Source organism: Sceloporus undulatus, chromosome 2 (genome assembly GCF_019175285.1).
Source record: "Sceloporus undulatus isolate JIND9_A2432 ecotype Alabama chromosome 2, SceUnd_v1.1, whole genome shotgun sequence".
NCBI classification, from domain to species: domain Eukaryota; kingdom Metazoa; phylum Chordata; class Lepidosauria; order Squamata; family Phrynosomatidae; genus Sceloporus; species Sceloporus undulatus.
This window is the reverse complement of record NC_056523.1, coordinates 54,761,951-54,787,297: the sequence shown is the minus strand read 5'-3', so window position 1 is coordinate 54,787,297 and position 25,347 is coordinate 54,761,951. Positions and strand designations below refer to the sequence as shown.

At 43.0% G+C, this 25,347-nt stretch overlaps 1 protein-coding gene across 1 annotated transcript in view; it reads right to left on the bottom strand.

The window, feature by feature from the left end:
* The window catches only part of SEC61A1 (SEC61 translocon subunit alpha 1), a 52,827-nt gene extending 33,294 nt beyond the window's left edge, over positions 1–19,533 (bottom strand). The window contains exons 1-2 of the mRNA XM_042454451.1: positions 19,413–19,533; positions 13,935–14,127 (exon numbers count right to left, since the gene is read on the bottom strand). The gene's annotated coding sequence lies outside the window, so the exon portion shown is untranslated. The remainder of the gene's footprint in view (positions 1–13,934; positions 14,128–19,412) is intronic.
* Between the last annotated feature and the right edge of the window lie 5,814 nt (positions 19,534–25,347).

Here is a 25,347-nt window from a genome sequence, read left to right as displayed (position 1 = left end):
GGCCGATACAGATGGGCAAAAAGCGCCGGTCTGTGGGCGGGGTGAGGGCTCAGTGTCCCCATGCTCACACCCCTCTCCATTCTGTCTGAGCACCATATTTGCACATGCCTGTTCAGATGGGAGCACATTGATGATGTTCCTTTGACACAGCACCCAAACAGTGCCACGCCAAAGGGGCATGATCAAGCTGCCCGGCAGTGGCTATGGTGCCTCTTCAGAGGCCTCTGTGGACACTGGATTGGTGCCGGGGTGTGTGTTTGTACCCGGGGCATGTGCTGGGGCTTGTGTTTGCACCGATCCGGCGCAGAAAGGGGCGGACTCTTGCCACCCCTTCCTGCCCATTTGTACCAGGCCTTAGTTACTGCTATACTTTTAAAGAGTTATTTACACATCATTTTTCATATAAATAAATCTCGGGATGATTTACATTTACAAATGCACAATAAAAATTATAATAAAATAATACTTATTTTACTGTAATTTACTGTGGTTAATACTGAAAAGGGAAAGGAGGAGGAATTTGTATGGGAAACAGTGAAGAAACTTTGCAGATTCATAGAGTGGCTTAAATGTGGGCAGATTCAGACAGGGTAAGAAGTTCTTGTAATAGTGGTTAACTATATACATCCATTCCTGACTTCTTAAGTCCAGTTCACATGATACATGCAACCATCCAAACCATGCAGTATCCATCCCCACCCAATCCTGGAGTCACCAGCACATTTTACTCTTCATAATAAAGGCAAAAAATAAAATTTAATTCGAGTGCAATTGTTTTCTTATTTATATGTGTTTCACTGTACTGTGAACATGCGCTGCTATTTCTGTACAGCTGCAGTGATCTCATGGCATTGTGCGTATTAGTTTATAAAACTCCTCCCTATGATTCCCTGCCTGACTTCTGGCACTATTCAGATAACTTCCAGTCATCTTGTTGCAAGGTACTGCAATCATCACTGCAATGGATGTCCCTGAAGACCATTGTAGGTTATAATAACTCCATCCCCTGTACTTGGAAGAGTAGTGTGTAAAACAAACTACTACATACACAGTTACTTCACCAAGCAAACACAGACACAATTAGCTGAGATCCTACACCGGCATAGGTGGAACATGATGCTGTGCCAGTGCCTTCCAGTGTCGAGGAAGGTTGCATGACCCAACAGAGAGACATTTGGCTGCAAGACAATGGTGAGAGATGTCACATTCTCAAATCTCAACTGAGTGTGTGAGGATACATCCTGGAAAGTGACATCTTCTTTCCTGCCAGTTCCAAAACTGCAGTGGGACATTACTCTGACACGTCCTGTCCTCCCTTGACATCTATATTTTCAAGAAGGACACACTCCTTTTCTGGAAGTGCTGATGTCCTTGTGGGCAGGGAGAGAGGTTTACAAAGAAGGTACTGAATACCTTCTTCTTCCCCCTTCATAAAATGACAGAAACAGTGGCAAGCCCAGGTTACACCCATGTATGTCACCAACAGGTTTTCAGACAGTCCAAATGACAATGGAGTTCATTTAATACAATAAATGAAGAACACATCTTATTTTTGCAACAAGGAACATGTCTTAAAGAGAGTATAAGAGAGGGGATTTTGTAATCAACGTGCTCCATGGAATCCATGCTCCAATACCTGCTGAGGGAGAATAACTCCACCTAACCTTTGTGGAGAGGCCAGAGTGAAGGAACCCCCTTTAGGATGATGATGATTCCAGTCCTTGGGCTCCTATCGCTCTCTTTCCCTTTTACTTTTAACTCTCTCTCCTTGGATCTGGTACTCTGACCTCAAGTTCCCCATGGCACTGGGCAAGCAGATGTGTTGATCAGTTGATTCTGCATGACCAGTTGTCCTTTTTAATTGTTACAATAAAATATTTAGACAGTTGTAGAAAATAAAAACAGAGAACATTTATTGTAACAGATGAAACAAACACCTAGCATTCTGCTTGTTCCATACACAATACATTGTAACATGAACATTTCACAAAAAACAATACTTCACAAAAAGCAATTTTCAGTTACCATCAAACACCATTAGATCTCCTCCATTCTCTTCTTTCCTAACTGGCAGTGATGTATTCAAGTCTTTTACTCCAAGTCTCAAATCTCAAGAGTAAGACTCGTCCAAGATCACCCATTGGGTTTCCAAGTTTCAGCAGGGGTTCAAACTATGTTTCCAAAGCTGTAGTCCACTGCTCAAACCACTACACCATGCTGGCTCTCAGCGGGGTTTATGTCCAAGTAAACAGACGAAACAATGTGTTTTCATTTTTAACTTATGAAGAGCAGCAGATTCTCACTGAGTACATTCCCTGCTTAGTTTTAGAAGTAAAGCTGAAATCAGACCTTTTACATTTGATACACAAAGAACAAGAGATTTACTTTGTTATCATATCCCACTTAGGCTGTTTGTACAGTGTAAAATACCTCTCTGGGATACTTAGAAGAGTCTTTTACATAAAAGCTGTATTGTTTCAATCTTGCTCTCTCTTTCTCTGTTTCTTGCAAGGCATTTGATATACTAGGAAATCTTATCTCCATAATGCGCCATTATGAGCCAGAATATATGACAGAAGCCCTTCAATAACACAATTCAATAGCCCACTGGGCTTGCTTAACAGAGTTCTTCCCCTCTAGCATCTAAGGGCCAACAACTCTATTAACTGCAAAGTTTGGCTGAGACAATTTAAGGTATTTAGTACAGTTGTGGACTTTGCAGTGCTTCAAAAAGTTATTTTTGTGGATTGTTATGCACCGAATGCCTCAGCAGCCAGCATGAACCATGGGCATGTTGGCTAGGGGATTCTGGGAGTTGTATTTCTTCAAACTCAGTACTGAAGGACAGGTCAGTTGTTGGTGCACAAGGCTTGCTTTTAGAAACTGCTTCGGAGTTTCCTGCCACTGTAGTTAGACTCCATGAGCTTTGGCAGGGCATATGGTGACCACTCCATCAGGAAGCAAATGAAGCCAGAGAGAGAGGGTGGTATGAGTAACTAAGGCCATTTTCTCTTAGCTATCTTGAAAAACAACTGGCTTTCCTTTTCTTTACCTCCTCTCCCTTTTTCCTTTTGTGTTGTGTGTTTTTAGACTGTCAGATTATGAATAAAAGCTCTCTTGTCTTTATTGATTGTTTGTAAGCCACTCTAGGAATGCTTTAGCCAAGGAACAAAGGTTGGAATCCTGTAAATGAAATGAAATGAAATTTTATTTATATCCCGCCCTTCCAAAAGATCAGGGCGGCTTACAAAATACAAAACACAATACAATCAAATTACAAAAGATTAAAAACATACAATAAAAATACAGCATCTTAAAAACAGATAAAATGCCCCCAATAGCCCATCCTCATGGCCACGGAAGAGGAGGGAGGCCCACAGGATCTTTAATCGGGGAATGCCTGCTGGAATAGGAAGGTTTTGAGGTCCTTCCTAAATTGGGCCAGGGTGGTAGATGAGCGGAGCTCAATGGGCAGCGTATTCCAAAGGGCTGGGGCAGCTGTGGAAAATGTCCTCCGCGACGTGGAAGCTAACCTGGCCCCAGGCACCTTCAGTAATTGCTGCCCAGATGTTCTGAGGGTGCGAGGCGGAATGTACGGGGAGAGGCGGTCCTTTAGGTATCCTGGGCCCAAGCCATTTAGGGCTTTATAGGTAATAACCAACGCCTTATATTGAGCTCGGAAGCGAATGGGCAGCCAATGAAGATCTTTTAACACCGGTGTTATATGGCTGGTCCTGGGAGCCCCAGTGACCAGCCGGGCTGCCATGTTCTGGACCATTTGCAGCTTCCGAGTTTGGTATAAGGGTTGCCCCATGTAGAGTACGTTGCAGAAATCCAGTCTCAAAGTTACCAGAGCATGTACTACAGTTTCAAGGTCCCTCTGGGCCAGGTATGGACGCAGCTGGCGAATCAGCCGAAGCTGATAACAGGTGCCCTTGACCACCGCATTCACCTGAGCAGTCAGATGAAGCGACGAGTCAAGAAGCACCCCCAGACTGTGCACGGAGTCCTTCACAGGGAGCGTGACCCCGTTCAGAACAGGTGGAACCACCGCCATTCCTGGACCAGGAGAACCTATCACTAGTACCTCCGTTTTCTCTGGATTCAATTTGAGTCGGTTTTCCCTCATCCAGCCCATTACTGACTCTAGACAGGCCACGAGAGGAGAGACGCCATCCCCGGTCACTGCATCAGTCGGAGACATAGAGAAAATAATTTGGGTGTCATCAGCGTACTGATAACCCCGTGCCCCATGTCTCCGGATGATCTCTCCCAGCGGTTTCATGTAAATGTTAAATAGCATGGGAGACAAAATGGCTCCTTGAGGGACCCCCGTTTTAAGGGCCCGCTCGCTGGAGCACACGTCTCCCAGCTGCACCATCTGGGACCTCCCGGAGAGGTAGGAGCGGAACCACTGGAGCGCAGTGCCCCCGATTCCCACCTCTGCCAGGCGTCCCAGAAGGATACCGTGGTCAATGGTATCGAAAGCTGCTGAGATGTCCAAGAGCACCAACAGGGACACGCTTCCCCTGTCGATGCCCAGACGGAGATCATCGACCAAGGCGACCATGGCCGTCTCAACCCCGTGACCCGCCCGGAAGCCAGTTTGAAATGGGTCCAGATAATCCGTTTCATCCAAGACCGCCTGAAGCTGGATCGCAACCGCCCTCTCGATCACCTTTCCCAAAAATGGTAGCAGCGAAACAGGCCGATAATTATTATGAACCAGGGGGTCAAGGGAGGGCTTTTTTAGGATCGGTTTTACGATGGCCAATTTAAGATCCGATGGAAATCGCCCATCCCTGAAGGATGTATTAATTATCCGGCGTAACAATAACGTTACCGCCGGTCCCCCCTGGGCCGCTAACCACGAGGGACAGGGATCAAGAGAGCAGGTTGTTTTCCGAACACTTCCGAGGATCTTGTCCACATCCTCGGTACTCACCAGCTCAAACTGATCCAGTTTAACATAGTCCACGGAGGCTCTGGACACTTCTACCCTAAGTTCTGCTGAAATGTCGGCGTTCAGACCTTCGCTTATATGAGAAGTTTTATCCACAAAAAAGTCGTTAAACAGGTCACAGCAGGCCTTAGAAGGTTCAAGGATCTGGTTCAGGGCAGGAGGGAGCTGAGTTAGCTCCCTGACCACCCTGAACAACTCTGCCGGACGCGACTCCGCGGACGCAATACGAGCACCATAGAACGAGTTCTTTGTTGCTCGTATTGCCTCTCCATAGTCCTTTAATAGTTGGTCTAGGAGAGTCTTGTCGTTTATGCGAAGGTGTTTCCGCCAACGGTACTCTAGCCGTCGCAGAACCCGCTTCCTCGCCCGGAGATCTTCCGTATACCAGGGCTTACGATTGGAAGCGGGCCTGAGAGGGCGCTTGGGAGCGATCCTGTGTATAGCCCCAGAAAGACCGGTATTCCAAATACCGGTAAGGGCATCAACAGAGTCGCCGTCATTTCCAACCGTGAGCCCCTCTAAGGCTTCCTGGAACCTCTCAGGTTCCATCAGCCTTCGAGGGTGGACCATCCTAACTGGTCCACCACCCCCGGGGGGGATCTGGGTTGAAGCCTTGATTTTCACCTCTACCAGGAAGTGATCCGTCCATGACAGGGGGGAAACATTAACTATTTCCGCCCACGGATTTTCCGCCTCCGAACAGAAGACCAAATCAAGAGTATTACCCGCACAATGCGTAGGACCCTGTATCAGCTGGGACAGGCCCATGGCCGTCATGGTCTCCATGAATTCCCGAGCCACACCAGATGGAGACACATGTATATGTAAGCCCTGTAGTTAGCAGTGAAGGCTGGCACAACCCTAACCCCATCCCCATTTACTGGGAAGTAGTTGCTGTGATCAAAAGATGCCTGTTCACTGTCACTCAGGAAGCTGCTGACAGCTGTTCCCATCTCCTGCTGTGAGCAATCTGTGGTGTGACAGACAGAAGTAGGGCCCGCTTCACAATCCTCCTCACACCAGAGTTCACTTGCACAAGGGGTGGGTGGGAACATCAGTCAGCTGCTTTCCAAACATCACAGGAACAGATTCCTGTTAGCTGCAGCAGCTGCTGCCCAGTAAACGGATGGCTGGTGGGCTTCCATGATCCCTATGTAGCCCCTAAACTATATAGGGATTGTGAACACATAACAGTCACATGTGTAACTGCCATACAAAATTCCAGCCATCATTTTAAAATAGTACTTTAATTAAATACATAAAATATATATTATATAAAAATGGATGTTACCCTATATAGTCCACCCTTGACATATGCACCCTCGCCATACGCAGATTTAAGCTTCCATGGACAGCGAGTGGTGAGGGACACAATAGTGCACATGCCAGAGGGAGCGCTCTGCCATTGTAATCAATAGGACTCCAGCATATGTGAAATTTGCCTTACGTAGGGTGGCGGTGGTCGAGAACGGATCCCCCATGTATGGCAAGGGCAGACTGTACATTGCAATGACATCTTGTGTGCTGAATGTACAGTAATGGAGGCAGGAGACTTTGTGATACAATATTGTTAATTGGAGGATCCAACAAAATGGTATAACTGATAGATTAGATTTTAGTATATTTTTGAAATTTCACCCAAATATTGTGTCCTAAATCAGTGGTGTCACTAAGGGTTTGTGTCATTTAGTATGGGTGCCCAGGGTTGTGGGGAGCAGTGGCAGACTGCCCTGTCTTGCCCTCTTCCCTCTTTCTGCTTCACTCACTTGCCCCCTGGCCAGCTGCCACCTGCCTGGCCAGACCAAAAATGGGCTGTTGGGGGACAGCTGGCAAGTGAGGCAGTGAGAGATTATGGAAGAGAGGCTGAGGTTTCTCTGCTGCCTTGGCTCCCTCGGCTGAGAGAAACATGGCAGCAGAGAAGCCGGAATGGGTGTAGACCAGGGGTAGGCAACCTTTTTGAGCCGGGGCCGGGTTGGTGTCCCCCCCACAAAGGGGGGGGGGGGGAAGCAAAAAAATAATTAAATAATATAGGACAACATTTTCAAATGTAGGACACATTTTTTAAAAATGGAGGACATGAGAAAAATTTTGATTTTTAAAAAAATGTTAATATAAATGCATGTTTCTTAGGCATGATCAAAATGGAGGACATTTGGACATTATTCCTAGACAGATGGCAGAAATGTACTTCCCTTTCTGGCCAACCCCCCTCCCCCCATTCCAAACAGCACATTTCAGCACTGAACATGGCTTTACTTAACATGGCAATCTCTTGCATATTTCAGAGGCTTATTGCATTACCAAACTCTTTGGGTTTCACACGGAACATGGGTTCACATGGCTATGCATATTGAACATGTCAAGGTGGTCTCACAAGAAGTGATTTGCCCTCGGGTTCAAACGTACTTCTCAGAAGTGTGTACTTGGTCAAGGGACTGTGGTTTTTCTTCACTGCACATGAATTTGTAAAAATCACAGCAACTTACATTGGCCATGTCTCTGAAGCTGGCTCATATCAATATCACCATCACCATCCTCCTCCTCCTCCTGCTCCTCTTCTTCTTCTTCTTCCTCCTCCTCCTCTTCCTCCGCCTTCCTCCCTCCTCCTCCCCTTCCTTCCTTCCTTCCTTCCTTCCTTCCTTCCTTCCTTCCTCCCTCCTCCTCCTCCTCTTCCTCCTCGCGCGGCTGCGTGAGAGGCCCAAGCCCCCCTTGCCCGCCACCAAAGGCCCCGCGCACTTCCGCGAGAGGCCAAAGGCCCCACAGGGCCTTTGGCAGCGGCAATCGGCGGCAGGACCGAGCAGGGGCCGGTCCCAATGGCTCGGCGGGCCGCATGAGGCCCACGGGCTGTAGGTTGCCAACTCCTGGTGTAGACACTCCTTCTTTTGCAGCCTCCCAATGACCCATTCTGGGTCTGGCTTGGCTGATTGTCCAGCAGCTCTGCCAGATATGGAATGGAAGGCACTGCATGTCCCATCAGCAGCCACTGATGGGAGGGGCATTGTTGCAGCCTCCCAGCAGCGTATTCCAGGTCTGGTGTGGTTGCTAAGTGAGCAAGAAAGGGAGGTGACACTCCTTCTCACTCACCCAGCAGTCATGCCAATCCCACTGGGTATGCCACCTTTCTGATGTAAATCCCCCAAGGTGTCACCCAGTGTGGTCCGCACCCCCTAGTTACAACCCTGGTCTAAATACCCCGAAGTTATCAGATCCTGTCTGATACTGGAAGCTAAGTAGGGTTGGGCCTAGTTACTACTTAGAAGGGAGCCTGCCAAAGAATACTGTGTACTGTAGGCTATTTTCAGAAGAAGGTGAATACACTTCTGAGCATTTATTGTTTAAAAAAAAGTATGAAATTTATGAGGTTCCCATAAGTCGACAGGCAACTAACTTAATATTTCTTTTTTTTTTTTTCAGATCAGGTTTGCATCAGATTGCGGTATTAACACCAGACAGATGATAAGTAGCTTAAATAGCCTAAATCCTCCTCTCTCGCCTTATAAAATTGCCACCATTTTAGCTAAAACAGATGGTGTTTGTATTGCAGCACACCAGCAAGTTTAATCTTGTAGGATGTGTGTGTGTGTTTGTGTGTGCAGTCAGTCCCTTCTGCCTTTCCTCCTCTATGGGGAAATGTAGCTATATAGTTACTGGTTAATAAACATGTGATGGTTACCCAAAATGAACTTGTAACCCCAGCTCATGAATAAGGTATAGAGATGGAAAATTCAGAATACTCTTTACTTATTTAAAACATCAAGCCCCCCAACACAGCTGGAGGAGGGGTGGCAGAGATCATTTTTGCACAAATAAGCATGCCTTTCCCCTTTGTTTTGCTAAAACATTCAGACTATTATGGCTGTTTTTATTCCCTCATTCCCAGTTTATTGATCAGGAGATTGTTGCACTGATTCTTAGTGTAATATCTAGTTTGGCCTGAGCCGCATGCAAAATTGCTACCGTAACAATGCACACACTTCATCCATCTGTCATAAAAGACAACTGAACTGACAATTTACACCATAGATTCTACAACTTGTCTTAACACCAAAAGGCGTGATGAGAAATGCTGTACCCACTTTCCTGACCAGGCAATCTTTTGGTCCATCTGTGTATATGACAGAACTGGTTCATCATATACCAGACTGCTATAGGTTCTCCAGTCAATCACAACAGGTGGCGACACTAACCATGTAATATTTTTAACAGATAATTCTTTGCCCAAAAAATCTTAATTTACAGTGTATTTTAACCCTTTCTCAGCTTCATGGAAGATGATGAAATCTCCTACAACCTCCTGAGGTCAGTTAACTTACAAATACAGTATTCTGCTCCAACATTACTGGTTTTTTTTTCAAATTTAGCCTCTGTATCCACAGATTTTGCATCCATTAATTCAGCCACCCACATCTTGAATACACACACACACACAACACAGTTGTCCTTCCACATTTGTGGCTTTGACTTTTGTGGATTTGATTATTCATTCATTTCATTAATATGTTCTCTTTAGGAATCTCTAGGTCCTCCAGCATGACTCTGTTGTCAACTTCTGCCAAATGTCACACTGGATGACCTAGAGATTCCTAGACAGAACACTTCTCCAAGAATTTCATGGTCATCTTCTAGCAGATCTAGACCATAGAATTGCCCTGGAGGATCTAAAGATTCCTAGACAGTTGTCCTCTCAGGTATAAAAAAATAGTGTTTTTTTATTTGTGGTTTTTCCACTTTCATGGAACCCCAGCAAATGTGGAGGGTCCACTTTATATAATTCCCAAAAGCAAACCTATAAGAGACACCATTTTGCTACATCATTGTATATAATGGCACTTGAGCACTCATGGATTTTAATATCCAATGGGGGGTCCTGGAACCAAACCCAGCAGATATTAAAAGCTCACTGTAGATGGTCCCAACTAAAGCAACCCACTGAAACCCAGGGAATTTGGTTAGTCTGCATTTATGTACATTCTACTGATTCACTGGGTCTACTCTAGTTGGGACTAATAATTGAATTTAGTTCTAATTCATATGTGGGAGTCATGTGGCCCTTCAGATGAGTTTGGACTGCAACCCCTAGCAGCCTCAGCCAGCATGGCCAATGGCGAGGAACGCTGGCATTTTTCTCCCTTTGTATCTGGGGGCATAGCAGCTGGGGAAGGGAATGAGTACTGGAAATAGTGTGGAAGGAAAGGATGAGTCTCCCCTGGACCAACACAATGGTCCCAACCCAAATTCCCTGTTCTCTGTGTGTTAAGGGATCCAAGCTGAAATCTGATTAAGCTCTCAGCCATTCTAGGTGGAGCTCATACAATTCGGTTTGGAGTGACACAGCCTTATAAAATTTAAAAGGCATGATAAATTCTTTTTTGTTGGATGACTCTCCTACTTTCACACCACTGAATGGCAAAAAAACCCAAAAATAAACCAAAACCCTATTTAATTTGAGCAGAAATTGGCTCCAGTTCCCAGAAGGGGATGGTTTTTCCATCTGGGTCCTTGAATTACATCATTCTTACAAGTGAACAGAAAGAATGCTAAATAGCTGGCCTCTCAAAAGCATGGCTAAGAATTTATCTGGCTGTGCAACTGTGAAGATTTATTGTCTTGGTCATGAAAGAGGCTAGCTGACAGGCTAAGCAGATGATCTATACAAATTCACTTGAAAGAAAGAAATCCCACATCTACTTTTATGTTATGGAACTGGCCAGCCCAAAACCCTGAAGTCAAGTCTGCTTTGAAAAAAGCACAAGCATTTGCACGCATTGCTAAATCACTTAGGATATAGCTTTCCTTGCTAGAGCACTTAAACATTGTTTTATTATATAAGGATTGAACAGTTCAGGCAAGGGTGAACAAAGTGCAGCCTGCCCAGATGTTGCTGAACTGCCACTCATGACATTCCTTGCTATTGGCTTTGGCTGGCTAGGGCTGCTGGGAGTTGCAGTTCAGCAGTATCCCATACTTTGCTCACCCATGAGTAAAGGGAACTGCAAGGTGAGATAGCTCCAGATATGTTGTTTTGTAGTTATTAGTATTATTTATCAGCAGCATCAGTAACATCAGCATCACAACCACTGACTATAATGAGACCAGGGACTAATATCAGGTGGTTGGAAGAGAAAAGACTGGATCCTTTCACACTACACAGTTATAGCACCATGATTCTGCTTGAAAGACAATGGTTGCTTCCTATGGAATCCAGGGGTTTGTCGTTTGATGAGACACTACAGCTCTCTGGCAGAAAATTCTAAACACCTCTCTCTAAACTGTAAATCCCAGTATTCCATAGGATGTTAACCTGGTAGTTCAAGTGGAATCATGCTGCTATAACTGTGCAGTGTGAGGGGGCTATAAGTAGACAGTGAAGCAAGGAAAAGGAACCCGAGAAAGGAGGAGGTTAAAAAGACATGAGGCCTGAGCAAAAGGAGAGAAAGATGAAGAAGGAGTTCTGGAAATGAGAGGCTGATAGGAAGGGAAAGCTGTCAGGAAAACTGTATACAGGTTCCAAGCACATGAGAAACTATCTGCCAATTGAGTCAGGGAGGGGTAGGATGTATGATGGCTAAGTAGGGAAGCTAACTGAAAAAATGAGAACCTGAAGGAAAAATGGCTGGTGGTGGAAGCATGGAAATGAGGAAAATCAATTAGGTAGGCAGTCAGTAGGGCTGCAGTGGCCCACATGGTCTAGGGTGGGTGCATGGGTGGTCACGCCTTGCCCTATCAGAGGCTGCAGGTGGAGTAAAGAGAATCAACAAAAAGGGAATCAACAAAAACAATCAGCATGAGGAATTGCATTCCAGGAGGACAAGTGAGGATTCAAAGGTTCAGGAAATCAAGGAAGCAGAGAGACTACTATGAAGGGGCTCTTGTAACTTTCCAAGTTCCAAAGGGCAGAATTCTGCCACTATTGGCTTCTACCAATTCTGTCCCATATGACTGGACAAATGAGTCGGCAAGACCCTGGAGAGGGCTGAATTGCATCTCTTGTTATGAAATGAACAAAGTAGTCAGTTCTTTAGTTGGAGGTTTCTGATTTCTTCACTGCTTTCCCCTGGTGAAAAAAAACCCCGAAATTTCCTTTCCTCTCCTTTCCTCTCCATCTCCAGTTGTTCTTGTGTGACTTCAATTTATTTCTGACTTATGGTGACCTTAAGGTGAATTTATCATGGGGTTTTCTTGGCAAGATTTTAGAGCAGGTTTGCCATTGCCTTCCCCTGAGACTATAACTTGTTCAGTGGGTTTCGTGGCCCAGCTGTGAATTGAACCCTGGTCTCCAGAGTTGTAGTTCAACACTCAGACAACTGTGCCATGCTGGCATCTCCAGTTATGACTGCAATTTTAAAAAATTCTCCTGGAGATGAGGAATATTCAGGATAGTTAGGTAAGAGACTTTCCTGTATTGTCTTACTGTCACTTTCCAATTTTAAAAATAAAATAAAGAAATACATCAAGATAGAGAGTTTCTTATTTAAAAACATGGCTGCCTCACTGGGTAAACCCCTGGCTGTGCTATTTTATTTCTATAAATTGAAGAAAGAAAATGTATTATTTTCTTTAGTAAAAGTTACTGACTATTAAAGACTGCTTGTCTTCTGTATGCAACTAACTAGCACTTATAAGCTTCCAGAACAGTTTTCCAGTTCATGCAGTGGCATAGCCAACCGTAAACAACTAGGGGTGTGGTGCTGCCAGGCATCACAGGCTCAAAAACACTGGACTTTTTGACTAGCAGAGACTATTACATCATCTGCCACACACACACACACACACACACACACACACACACTTCGTTGTTCCTTCTGATTTTAGCTGCAACACCCACAGTAACTGACAGGGAAACAGATTTCCCCAGCAATTATGGCTTGTTGAGAGTTATCCCTTCTTGTAATCCAAAGTGTTTCAGAAATGGTTTTATAAAAGAACTTTTCTAGTACAGGTAAAAACAGCTAGAAAGTGATTTAGATCACCTGCAGTTTTGTACTGTCCATGTGGGGTGTTCCTACAGAGGTTGTCCCTGTGAGAGCCTGTTCCATTAGATTTTTCAGCTCCAACAGTGGTATTGGTAGGCTCTGCTTGACCAACAATTCTGGCCTCATTCCCACTACAAAATTATTTGTTTTTTGAGTCAAATCGATGAAGCGGTTTAGCACTGTATAAATGTTCGCACTATTCAAGCTGTGATCGAACCTATTCATTTCAATTTAATCCACTTCGTGTTCACATTCAGCAATGGATTGATTCAACATGGAGTTGCCTCACAGGAGTGACCATGCCACTGGTTCTGAGTCAAATAGACAGTGTGTTCACACTTGAGCTGAATCAATTCATTTCAAAAGAAGTGGAGAATGCCATGGATCTGGAAGACCTGGTTTAAATGGGTTTAGCGCTGCACCCCCCTTGGCAAACCACGCCAGAAATTCGGTGCAAGTGCAAACAAGGGCCATTTTAACCAGTTCAGATCAGTTTGAAAACCGTTTTATTGTGTAGTGGGAATGAGGCCTAAATATGATGACAAAATAAAACATACACAACCATTTGTGGAATTAAGTAGATGAGAGCTTTTTCCATCACATGTGAGGAGGCTTGGCTCAGCAGGGATTCTGTCATTTGCTGTCCTGGTTGAAACCTAATGGGGACCACTTTAGCCAGCCTGCATGCTGGCTAGAATAGGAACAGAATATGTGGGATTTCACAGAGCCTGGACCACTGTGTGTTTCCCTTGTCACCTAGGAATGAGATAGAACCAAATGCTCCTAAAATGGGCATGCTCCACTCACCTACATCCCAAAATCCCATAAAAGAATCCCCCTCCCACCCAAACTGGATATGGCTCCATGCCCAAACTGCTCCAGTATTGTGACAAATCAGAATTTCAAACAAGGTTAACATATATCAAGAACAGAAAATAAGGGATGGAGGGTAGAAAGATGTTGTGCTGCTGGCTATATGAGGCACAACTGGAACTCACCATGTGTACTTCATGGATAGGCCTGGATGAAGTCTTTGGTTGGTCTCCCGGAGCTAAACTAGTCCAGCCAACAGCCCATTTTTTTGTTTGGTTGCCACATCTTTGGAGTCTGAAAAGCCAGCTGATCTTCTTGAAAAGTGATAACTGGCTGGTTTGAAGAAGATGACAATAACAACATTTGTTGTTTGCCTTTCTGGGAGACAACAAATAGAGGTTCCTGGTAAGTCAGGGGGCTTTCAAACTAATACTCTACTGTTAACTGCCTAAAGCTATACACAGGTAGGGGGCAAAGAAAAAACAACATTTTCCCCATGGCGTTGCTCCATGTAGTCGTTTGGCTTGATGTATAAATCTCAGGACCTCACACATTGCCTTATAAGCATTCCTTGTGTAATGTCTGGGCCACAGCAGCAGCACCAGCAGCAGTCAGATTAGAAAGACTGTTCACAGGAGTCCCAGGAGGTTTTTGCCAGCTGCTTTCCTAATCAAAGCCAATACAGTGTGTGAAGTCTAAATTCACCTCAGGTATCACTTAACCAACCACGTCTGCTGTACTTCTGCAAACCACCTTCAGTTTTTGTAGCCGTTCCAAACAACTGGTTTCTCCTGCTTATACATTCTTAACTGAATCTGAGAATTGGAGTTGATCTCTTAAACAGCCTAATCCACCTTGGGCTCTGTGCAAGAAACCACAATATAATAATATATTATAGTATAGCCATACAAGCCATACAGTGCTTTGGATTTCAGATTTTTTTCAGAGTTTGGAATGTTTGTGTATACATAATGAAGTATCTTGGACATGGGACCAAAGTCTAAACATGAAATTCATTTCTGTTTCTATGCACCTCATAAACATAATTATACTATAATTATATATATAACATTTTAAATAATATTGTGCATGAAACAAACTTTGTGTACATTGAACCGTCAGAAAGGTGTCGCCATCTCAGCCACTCATATGGATTTTGGAGTATTTCGGATTCCAGATATCTGAATTCCAGATAAGGGATACTGAACCTGTATATGAAAAGTGCAGTCTTTGCATGTCCCTTCAATTTTATTTAGCCCTAACTATTTTATTTATCTATTTTATTTTATTTATCTATTTATTTCCTGTGTTTCTCCCAGTATAGGGACTCAGTTTCCTTTGTCTGAAATTTCCTTCAAATCTCTCTCATAATTGGGCTTATTTTCTACATGCTGGTAATTTCTGTTGCCATCCCTATTCCATTTCAATGTGCCTACATTCTTCTTAAAGTGTGCCACCCTGAACTGCAACATCAAACACAGGGGCCATTCAGACTACCTTTTGTATCGAATTGTAACCCAGATTAAAAGTTGGAAGTTCCCATTGGCACCAGTTTAAACACATCAGAATTAGGGTTTTACACATCTGAACCAGGGCAAATCCCCCTTAGAGCGTTTTTTTCCAAAAGTGGATTATTTCCCGTGTCTTTTAGGAAAACCCATTTCTTCCCTGCTGCTGGCAAATGTGAACTTGGCCCTGGTCATGATTGGATCAAGTTCAGGGGAGGGATTTAGGTCAGAGGGAGGCAGAGGGCGGAACATGCTTCCCCTCTCGCAGGCAGCTCTCTCTCTCTCTCTCTCTCTCTCTTGTAATTTTATTTTTGACAGATTATGCAAATGCTTGTTCTACAGATTGATTCATATTGATAGAAAGTGTCTGCTTGTGCTACATTTCCCTTTTCGTTTGCTTGCTGCCGACACGGCACCTCACTTTGCAAGTGGCCTTTTTTTAAAAATTATTTTGTTTGTGTGTGTGACAGAATATGTGAATGCTTGTGTTTCCAATTTGACAAATTGATACAATGTGTGAATGCTTTTGCTACATATGTATATGTGTATTTAAGGCAGTCTGGGGTGGCAATCGGAGGAAAAGCAAAGAAAAAGGATGCAGAGATGGTATTCTGAGATATTATTATTATTATTATTATTATTATTATTATTATTATTGTGACAGATTATGCGCATGCTCTGGGTTGAAAGGGAAGGGAAGAGGATGGCATCTGGGGGAGAGGCAAGGACTTTGGAGGTGGCACTGGGCTTGAAGGGAAGGGAAGGGAAGAGGTTCTAAAGAGGTGGAAATGCTGGGCTGGAAGCAAAGGGGAAGCTAGAGGCTGGCAATCAGAGGGAAGGCTGTGGAAACCCATGACTTTGGGGGAGTCACACTCTCTCAGCCTCAGAGCAAAGGCAATGGCAAATCTCCTTGGAACCACTCTTGCCAAGAAAACCTCAGGATAGGGTCATTTTGGGGTTGCCATAATCTGTAATGACCCAAATACACACAACACACACACACACCTGGAGGTTTTTAAATTTGACAAGTTGACAGAATATGCACACACTGCCGCCATTTTTTTTTTAAAAAGGAGGGGGAAAGCTCCCATTCTGTTGGCCAATGGTTGTTGAATATGTCACCTATGATGAAAGCGGAAGTGAATTTGATTGACAACAAAGGAGGCTCCATTTTAAAGCAGTACTGCAAATGTGAACTTCAGAGGGGCAAATTGCCCCGATCAAGGTAAAGGGTAGTACGACCTTCTTTCCAAACAGATTCAATATGGTTACAACCGGATCTGCCCAGTTCTATCCAGAGCAAATGAGCGAGTGGGAATGGGGCCATAATCTCCCCCTTTCTCATTCCCTGCACAAACAATGCCTTTTCCCCCCTATGTAAAATAATGGCATGCAAATTTCTACAGAATAAGTCTTCAAGTAAGCATTTTTTGTGCCTGAAACATCATTTTCTGCAACAAAAATTTGTACAGAAACAACCCATTTTAGTTGTATTTGCCCAAAACAACCACATACAAAAGTCCAGAGCTATGATCCTTTCTTCTTATCAGGGTTGCTTGAAACTCAAAAAACATGTTTTTGAACCATGTTTCAAATATTCTTCCCATCACCTTCCCCATTTATCTTCCATCACTCTTTTGCTGCAGGGTCACAACACCTGAATGAGAGCATTGTGTGTCTGTGTGTGTATACCTTCAAATCACCTGTCTACTTATGGCAACCTCATGAATCTCACAGGGTTTTATTAGGCAAAGAATACTCAGAGGTGATTTGTCATTTGTTGTTGTTAACTACCCTCGAGTTGACTTTGTGTGGATGAGACATCACCAAGACCCCTTGACCTCAATCTCTCTACTCAGGTCCTGCAGGATTAGGCCCATTTCCTCCCTGATCGAGTCTAACCTTCTTGCATGTGGTTTTCCTCTCTTTCTACTACTTTCTACCTTTTCTAGCATCATTGTCTTTTTTAATGATTAATTTTTCCTCATGATGGGGCCAAAGTATGACAGCCTCAATGTAGTCAGCTTCCAGAGAAAGTTCCACCTTGATCTGTTCTAGAATGCATGTGTTTATCTTCTTTCTACCTATCGTTTTTCCCCCACCATCCCACTCTCACATCCATACATGGTAATAGGGAATACAATGGCTTGGACGACCCTCACTTTAATGTTTAGAATTATGTCTTTACAATGTATGATCTTGTCCAGTTCTTTCATAGTTGCCCTTCCCAATCTCCTGCTTTGTTCCTTGAACTGAGCTCAAATTTCCCTACTGTCTTTGATTCTGCTCTGCTTCTTACTTTGGCATTCCAGTCACCTATGATTACAAAGAAGTCCCGTTTTGGTGTATTGTCAATTTCTTCCTGGACTCGATTGTAGAAATTCTCAGTTTCTTCTTCCTCTGCCTCTGTGGTTGGCAAATATACTTAGATTATTATGATGTTTATTGGCTTTTCCTGAAGCCTTATTGACATTATTTGATCTGACTTCACATTATATCCCTTGACTGTTTTTGCTATGTCCCTCCTCACTATTATTGTTACTCAATTTTTCTCCTTTTTTCATTTCCTCAGTAGAACACTCTGCAGTTATCTGACTCAAAATGTCCCATTTTAGTTCACTCACTCCTAGTATTGGTATGTTTATATGTTCCATTTGCTTTTTTATTATTTCTAGTTTCTCTTGGCACATGCTTGTCATGTTCTATATATTTATAATATGTATGGCACCACTCTGGACCTTCTTTTTATTTTTAAATGTGTGTGTTGTGTGGCTCCCCATTTTGTTTAGTTCTGCTGTGCCCTTGTCCACATCTTTATTTGTGACTGCCCTCTGTTCTGCCCTTTTAATTCTCTGTTTATGTCCTTTTTTTGTCTCTTGTTCTTTCTTAATTAATAAATAAATAAATAATAAAAATTTTATTTTTATACCGCCCTTCTATAAACCAAGGCGGTGTACAGCATACATAAAATACATACATAAAATACTTGTCTCATCCTGGGGTTTTCTCATCCTGGGGTTTTCTTGGTGAGAGGTTTGTCATTTTCTTCCTCTGAATATAGCCTACAACCCCTGGTATTCCTAGGTAGTTTCCCATCCAAATATTGAGCAGGGCTGACCCTGCTTAGCTTCCAGGATCAGACAAGATCTGGTGCTTTAGAGTATTTAGACCCTATAAAGGCATTACATGGGTGTTGGCCTGAACAAAACAGATGCAGGGTGCAGTATAATACCTTGGCAAGAAGACAAATCTGTAGAAGTGGAGAGGTTTGTCCTTCAACAATGGCTTATTTCCATTCTGCATTGGACTATGTGGGACATGTGTAGTGCTTGCGACAGCAGATCCTACCCACATTTTTCCTTGTACAGCAAATTAAAGGATCAAGCTCTTTGCAAGCCAACCAAATAAGAAACGATTTTAAATCATATAGTGAGAGTAAGCAAGAGAGAGAGGGAGCCTTTAGATAAAGATGGTAGATATTTTAATTAACATAAAAGCAATTATAAATTGGTAAACTTTTGCAAAGAAAATTCATTCATTTCTTCTAAAAAAGGCTCATGTGTTCTATAGTAGATGAAGATAACATTTTAATAATTTGGCAACTGTGCCTTTGCAGAGTCTCAGATCTTTACAACTTGGCTTCTCTGGAGCTTATGTTTGTGGAATTCATGCTCCCCAGAAGTCAGAGAACATTACTAAATCATGTCATCAAACACACATCAGGGTTGGTATAACCCACCCAAGGAACTAAAGGTGATGAAAATAAAAGGGCGAGGGAGTGAGAATACCAAAAGATGTACCATATGGGCTTCTCAGGCAATTTTAACAACATCCTTTTCAACCAGTCTCCAGATTTTGAGTGACAGTAAAATATTAGCCCATCAGCTCCAGGTGAGCTTGGCTGGTAAATGAATACCATCCCTTTGAAAAATCTTGGAAATCAGTCTTGCCCAGATCAACTTGAAAACCAGCAGGGACAGCTCCAGAAATGTGCAAGGAAATCTATTTATTTGGGGCCTCATGGGCTTACAGCATTTCCTTGGCATTCCTTTTGTAATGTGACACCGGAACCCCAACAGTGCAAAAGGCAAAGAGAAGGTGAAGTAAGTGGGCTGCAGCAGTTTGGGGGAAGGGGGGAGATGTCCAACCTCTTACCTCTTCCTGTAGGAAGGATATGGTTAGGCTTCTTTTTGCAGTCAGATTGGAAGCTAACTCCTGGGCTTCACCACAGGAGAATTCCACTGTGATGTATTGTTTGGAGTGCTGGGCTAGGATTAGGGGGCAAAGGTTCAGATTTTTGTCCTCAAACATAAAGCTCTTGGCTTGAATAAGCCACCCCCTTTGTCTGCTCTACAAAAATGGACTTGAGAAGTATCAAGCTATTTGAAAGGCTGAACTGTGTTCTAAGATCTACCAGGGAAACCCTTTTCAGTCCCATTGCCACTGGAGGCATGCTGAGGGTAGGAATGTGAGAAATCCCCCTCTTAATGACTACTCACTGTTTCTGGGTGCCCTGTTGTGAAGTGCTCAATTACTTGTCTCTTCATTGTCCTTCTGCCAGCGGGCAAAGATGTTTTTTTCCTTCCCCAGACAGGACAACAGCAAAGCCAAAAATATATGGCATCTGGTGTGTTCTTTTGCTGAAGTAAATCCTCCTTGGTTGGGTATAGTAATAGTAGTAGTAGTAGTAGTAGTAGTAACAACAACAATAACAACAATGTTTATTTATAGTGCCCTTTCCACCAAAGGACAGAACATCAAACATATATAATCAGAAACAGACAATAAAAATTCTAAAATAACCTGTTAATATACTAAAACAACTTCTACCCATCTCAGCAACCTTAGGCACACCCAGCAATCCAGCGAATCGAAGGGGAAAGTCTTCAACCCTTTGTAAAAGTGGGTGAGATCCTCCTCCAACAGAAGGTCTGAAGGAAGACTGTTCCACAAAAGCGGAGCCAGATCCTGAAAGGCTTGCAGCCTTGACAGAGCTGTACACATTAGTGGAACCACCAATAATCCTTTGTCTGCAGATCCTAAATTTCTAGATGGTCCATACCATGCCAAGCTGCCAAATACTGGGGGAGATTAAAGTGCAGGGTCTATTTATTTTATTGTTGTTATTATAAATACAACAGAGGGCCAGTATGGTATAGTGGTTTGGGCATTGGACTAGGACACTGGGAGACCAAGGTTTGAATCCCAGCTTGGTCATGGAAAACCAATGGGTGATCTTAGGCAAGTCACACTCTCTCAGCCTCAGAGGACGCCAATGGCAAACCCCCTCTGAAGAAACTTGCCAAGAAAACCCTATGATAAGGTAGCCTTAGGGTCACCATAAGTCAGAAATGACTTGCAGGCACACAACAATAAATTATAAATTTTACTTTGATAGTTTTTATTTTCTCTTCTGAAAACAAATGGAATAAAAACATCCTCCATATCAACAGCAGTAGCTACCATACAAGGGGCTGTTGTCAGGATAAAGGAGATGAGAAACTATGTACAAGTCAAATGTGACTATATAATGTATGTGTGTGTGTGTATTGAAACACCATTTAAAAATTCTCATGACTTTTGCAGAACTAGGTGTTGGTCATCTTAAAATTTTGTTGTCTTTGATTGTCTTTGTAAACTAAGTACTTGGAAAAATAGAGGAAAATTCACCACTTGATTCAGTCTCAGATGGTTATCAGGGGCTGATTTAAAGGATAAACACTGTTCAGCCACTTGGCAATAGTTACAACAGAAATGCCACCAATACACATCCTACAATCTAAATCAGCCTGTACTGAATACACAGTATTGCACAAACCTGTCACAAAATCCTGACAAAGTTATGGTTCTGAAGACTACACACAGAGAGAGATACACATACAAACACATATGATAAAGAGAGAATAGACTGTTCAAAAGAAAGATAAGCCACGCTGATTACCAAAGAAACTGAAGAAGCTAGAGCAGGCTGGCCTTTGAGGGCCAGTCACAATAAGGCCTGAATGAAGAATTGTAACATGTTTGCAGTATGGGAAAATGTATTTTCTGTTCAGAGAACATGTTTTTAATGCAAAAAGCCCACATGTTTTTCTGCATTGAAAAATCCTTTGGAACAGTTCAGGATACTCCAATACGGGGAGGAAACTGCAGAGAAATATTCATTTTCTCCTGCAGTGGGGGAAAACCTACAATAATTATTTGTCCTTGTGTGTAAAGATGACAAAATAACTGGGTGCTCCCAGGGCCCTCAAAGTGAACTTAGTATACACCACATAGCCTAAGTCAGAATATCCTCTTCATTTTTTTTTAAAAAGGCAGAATGCAAGGGTAAGAGACAGACAGAAACTTTATTTTATTTATATAGCTATCTCAAAATTTCAGAAAATATTTTTAAAAATTGAATGCATCTCACTGAAATTCAAATGATGTGCCACACTGCTCTGTATAAATGGAAAAAAGTTAGTGTACCCTCCAGACTTCAGCCAAAATAAATGTCTTGTACACTAGGTAGCATATATTTTACAATGAAAGGCTCTGTAAATGCTGTACTTTAAAAACAAACCCCGGTGAATATCCTGGGTCCCAGAGCTTGTGGTCTTGGAAGGGAGACTCAAAGAGTCTTATTAGTATAGTTTGACTTACGTCTTAGTAAGTCAGATCCAGACAAGTATGTCAGGTTAAGGTCAGTTAGGGCTGTGATAATCAGGATAAACTCACTGAAGGAATGGGCAAGGCAGGACGGGCCAAGGCAAGCCAGATCACAAGTGGCTTAGCCCTTCCAGGTTCAAGCAAGTGGCAATCAGACTGACAGCTAGTTCCCAAGGTTAGTTCAGCTTGAAAAAGATGTTGTCTTACCAACAGGCTGTGATCAAATGAAAATTTTGTTCTATCGTGTTTCGTGTTTCCACTCTTCCTGAACAGGAACCATCCTCAGAATCAAAAGCTGAAGGCTACCTTTTATGGTCAGGATGACAGAAAAAAAATGCCCCAAAGTGGTGTTTTGTGACCTGTCTGAATTAGAGTCACCCTTATGGTTATACTGGGCCTTGGACAGAAAAAAACATAACAATGGAAAACTGTATAGATATCAAAGTTAGGAGAGGCTGTAACAGTTTCTTTTTACTGAACCTAATGGGAAGGGAAAGATCCCACCCCTCCTCTTCTCCTGTGCTGAGTTAACTAAGAGCATACTGCCTTTTAGCATTGGACTCAGTTTGCAGCAAGTGAAGTAGCTGAGGTCAAAGAGGGAAGGAGGGCTAGACAGAGAAACTGGCACATTTTTAAAAGCAGCTGAAATAACGGAAGGACAAAAAATTGAGACTGACCCTGCGAAACTGAGACAACTGAAGAGAGTATGGTATAAAGTAAGGGGTTGCTGTTGGGTTGGTATGGAAGTTGGTAGCTTAGAATTAGTATCAAAGGTCATCTTAAGTAAAGAGAAATATATATCAAGAACAATCACATACCTTTTCAGTACAAGATGTGGCATGCTGGCTACATTACTTGTAAGACCAAGGCTACAGGAAAGGAGGAGTGAGGGGAAGTAAGTTTAGACCCAGTCTACAGGGTGAATACTCCAGTAAACCCTAACCATCTGTCTCTACAGTCTCTGTCACATGACACAATTATAACACTCTGATTCTATTTTAACTGTCATGACAACATCATATGGAATCCTGGAGCATGAAGTTTGGTGAGGCACCAAGTCTTTCTAGCTGAGAATTTCAAATATCTCAGAAAACTACAAATGCCAGGCTCCCACTGGATGAAGACACGGCAGTTAAACTGGAATAATAGGACTATCATTGTGTAGTGTGAAAGAAACCTACACCTACTATTTCATATAGGGACTGTGGGCTCGAACAGACAGGCCAAAATAAAGCTGCTTCAAGTCACTTTGAAGATATGCTGTTTAAATGACACACACAACTTTAGAGGCCAGAAGCTCCCCCAAAGCTTCGCTCCACTCCTTAGGACTGGAGCACAGCTTTGTTGCGGCTTCCAGCCTCTTAGGATGCATGTGTCATTTAAACAGCACACTTCTAAAGTGGCCCAAAGCAGCTTTATTTTGCCTGTCTGTTTGGGCCCTGTGTTCCTTTTGCAAACATAATTCCACATCTGCCTTTCCAGCACTTTGACCAATGGCTGACATGCATAGATTCCCTTCTGTCTGTCAGTCACAGAGCTGGAGGGGCCATGCACACTCTCAAGTTCGTGAGCACACCACCATTTTGGTCAGGATTACCCTAGACCCAGAAATTTCAAGGCCAAAACATAAGACCTAGCTGTGAGCTTTTGTGATGTCACAGAAAGTGGGCCCTGCTGATGTTACAAGGGGTGACCCAAGTGATATCATTGAGCATGGCACTTTATGGTCCAAACACAGTTGCATGGCATATGGAGATTATCACATGGAGAAAAAGACCCAAAATAGATTTGGGATTGCAAACTCAAAAGCCAGTGTTATTGCATGTAAAATTGCTACCGCTGCCCCTGAACAACTACAACCCAGGTCCCAGCCTCGCTCAGCTGGCCGCTTTGTAAAAATGGGAGCTTTCTGTTTTTGCATAGCAGCCGGCTGAGTGTGGCTGGGACCCTGGTTGTAGTTGCCTGGTGGCAATTTTACTTATGATAATACCAGTTTTTGAGTTTGCAATCCCGAATCTATTTTTGGTCTTTTTCTCCAGTTTATCATTCAAATAAAATATGCCAAGTCCAATACATGAGGAACACAAGCGCGCACACACACACACACATACTTCACAAACATTTCAAGCTTTCACTCTCACCTTCAGATCCCTTACCTTCAGCCTCAGGACCAGACAAGAAGCTCCATGCCCTGAGATCTGGAAATGCTGTCTGCATGCAGAGAGGTACAGGTTTTTCACCCAATTCTAGTTAGTGCAGTGCGGGGAATTCAGAGCCAGTGAGTTTCCAACATAGAAATGTTCAGATGGAACCTGAAAATATGTATCCCCTATCTTTCTTTCCCCAGGAAGTCTCAAAATTGCTTTGGGAAATAAAATCCACAGGCACTTAGGGATATGTTCATTCAAGAAAAACAAATTCAACAAATTTGTATGGCTGTGGTCAGTCCTGAAGAAAGAGCCCTTTGATGTAAGGACAAGAAAAACCAAGATACTTATTTGTTGGGGTTGTATCAACTGTAAACTCAGGGATGTGTCCACAAGCTGCAAAGGTTCAGATTTGAAGGATGTATCTGGGTCAACATTATCCTTAGCGATAAGTTGTGTGCCTAATTTATTGCTGTTCTGTTGACAACACTGTATGACAGGAAATAAGAATTTCCTGGTCTTGGAGCATATTCTGTTTGCAGATATGTCTAGTCTTGTTAAAACATTTATCTAAGAAATGTTTCTAGCAAAACCTGTGGTTTTTTTGGGACTGGAAGAATGCCCCAACCCCTGAATGTCTGCCACAACCCACTATTGAAACCTATTTGAGCAGCTATTATGATCAACCTTTATCCCAGGCTGGGTGGCACTGAGTCCCAATGTCAATTCACAGCAGAAATGTGTCCATGGCTGAAAGCTCTATTAATAGAAACCAAAGCTTGGAAAATCTACTTTTTCACACTATATCTCCCATAATCTCCCAGATAGTTCATGTGGGCTGGGGAATTCTGGAGTTGTAGTCCAAAAAGGAATTTTTCCAAGCCATGGTGAGAACCATTTCCAATGCTCTGCCTCTCCCTTTGACTAATCTTCAGTGCCCCTGTTCTCTTAGCTCACAGACAATACTAAGAACACTGCAGCATACTTTTATTGGCAGTAGTGTTTTCTTAACATTACCAGTACTTCTGTCCCTGACAAATTGCATCCATGTATTCCGTTATAAAGAGAAGCACTTTTTTGCAACCAAAGTTATATCCATGCAACTCTTTCATATGCAAATGGAGTCTCTTGCTGCAGGAGTAAACACATTTTATCCATCTCATATTCTCCATTGTTCCAAATGTTCTGGGGCCACAATAACATCTGTGTGTTCAGGAGAGGGGTCTTCTTAGCTGGAACTGGTTGCTATTCCAGGCATCCCAAAGACTTTGTTTGGTACTAAACAGTGACACTCA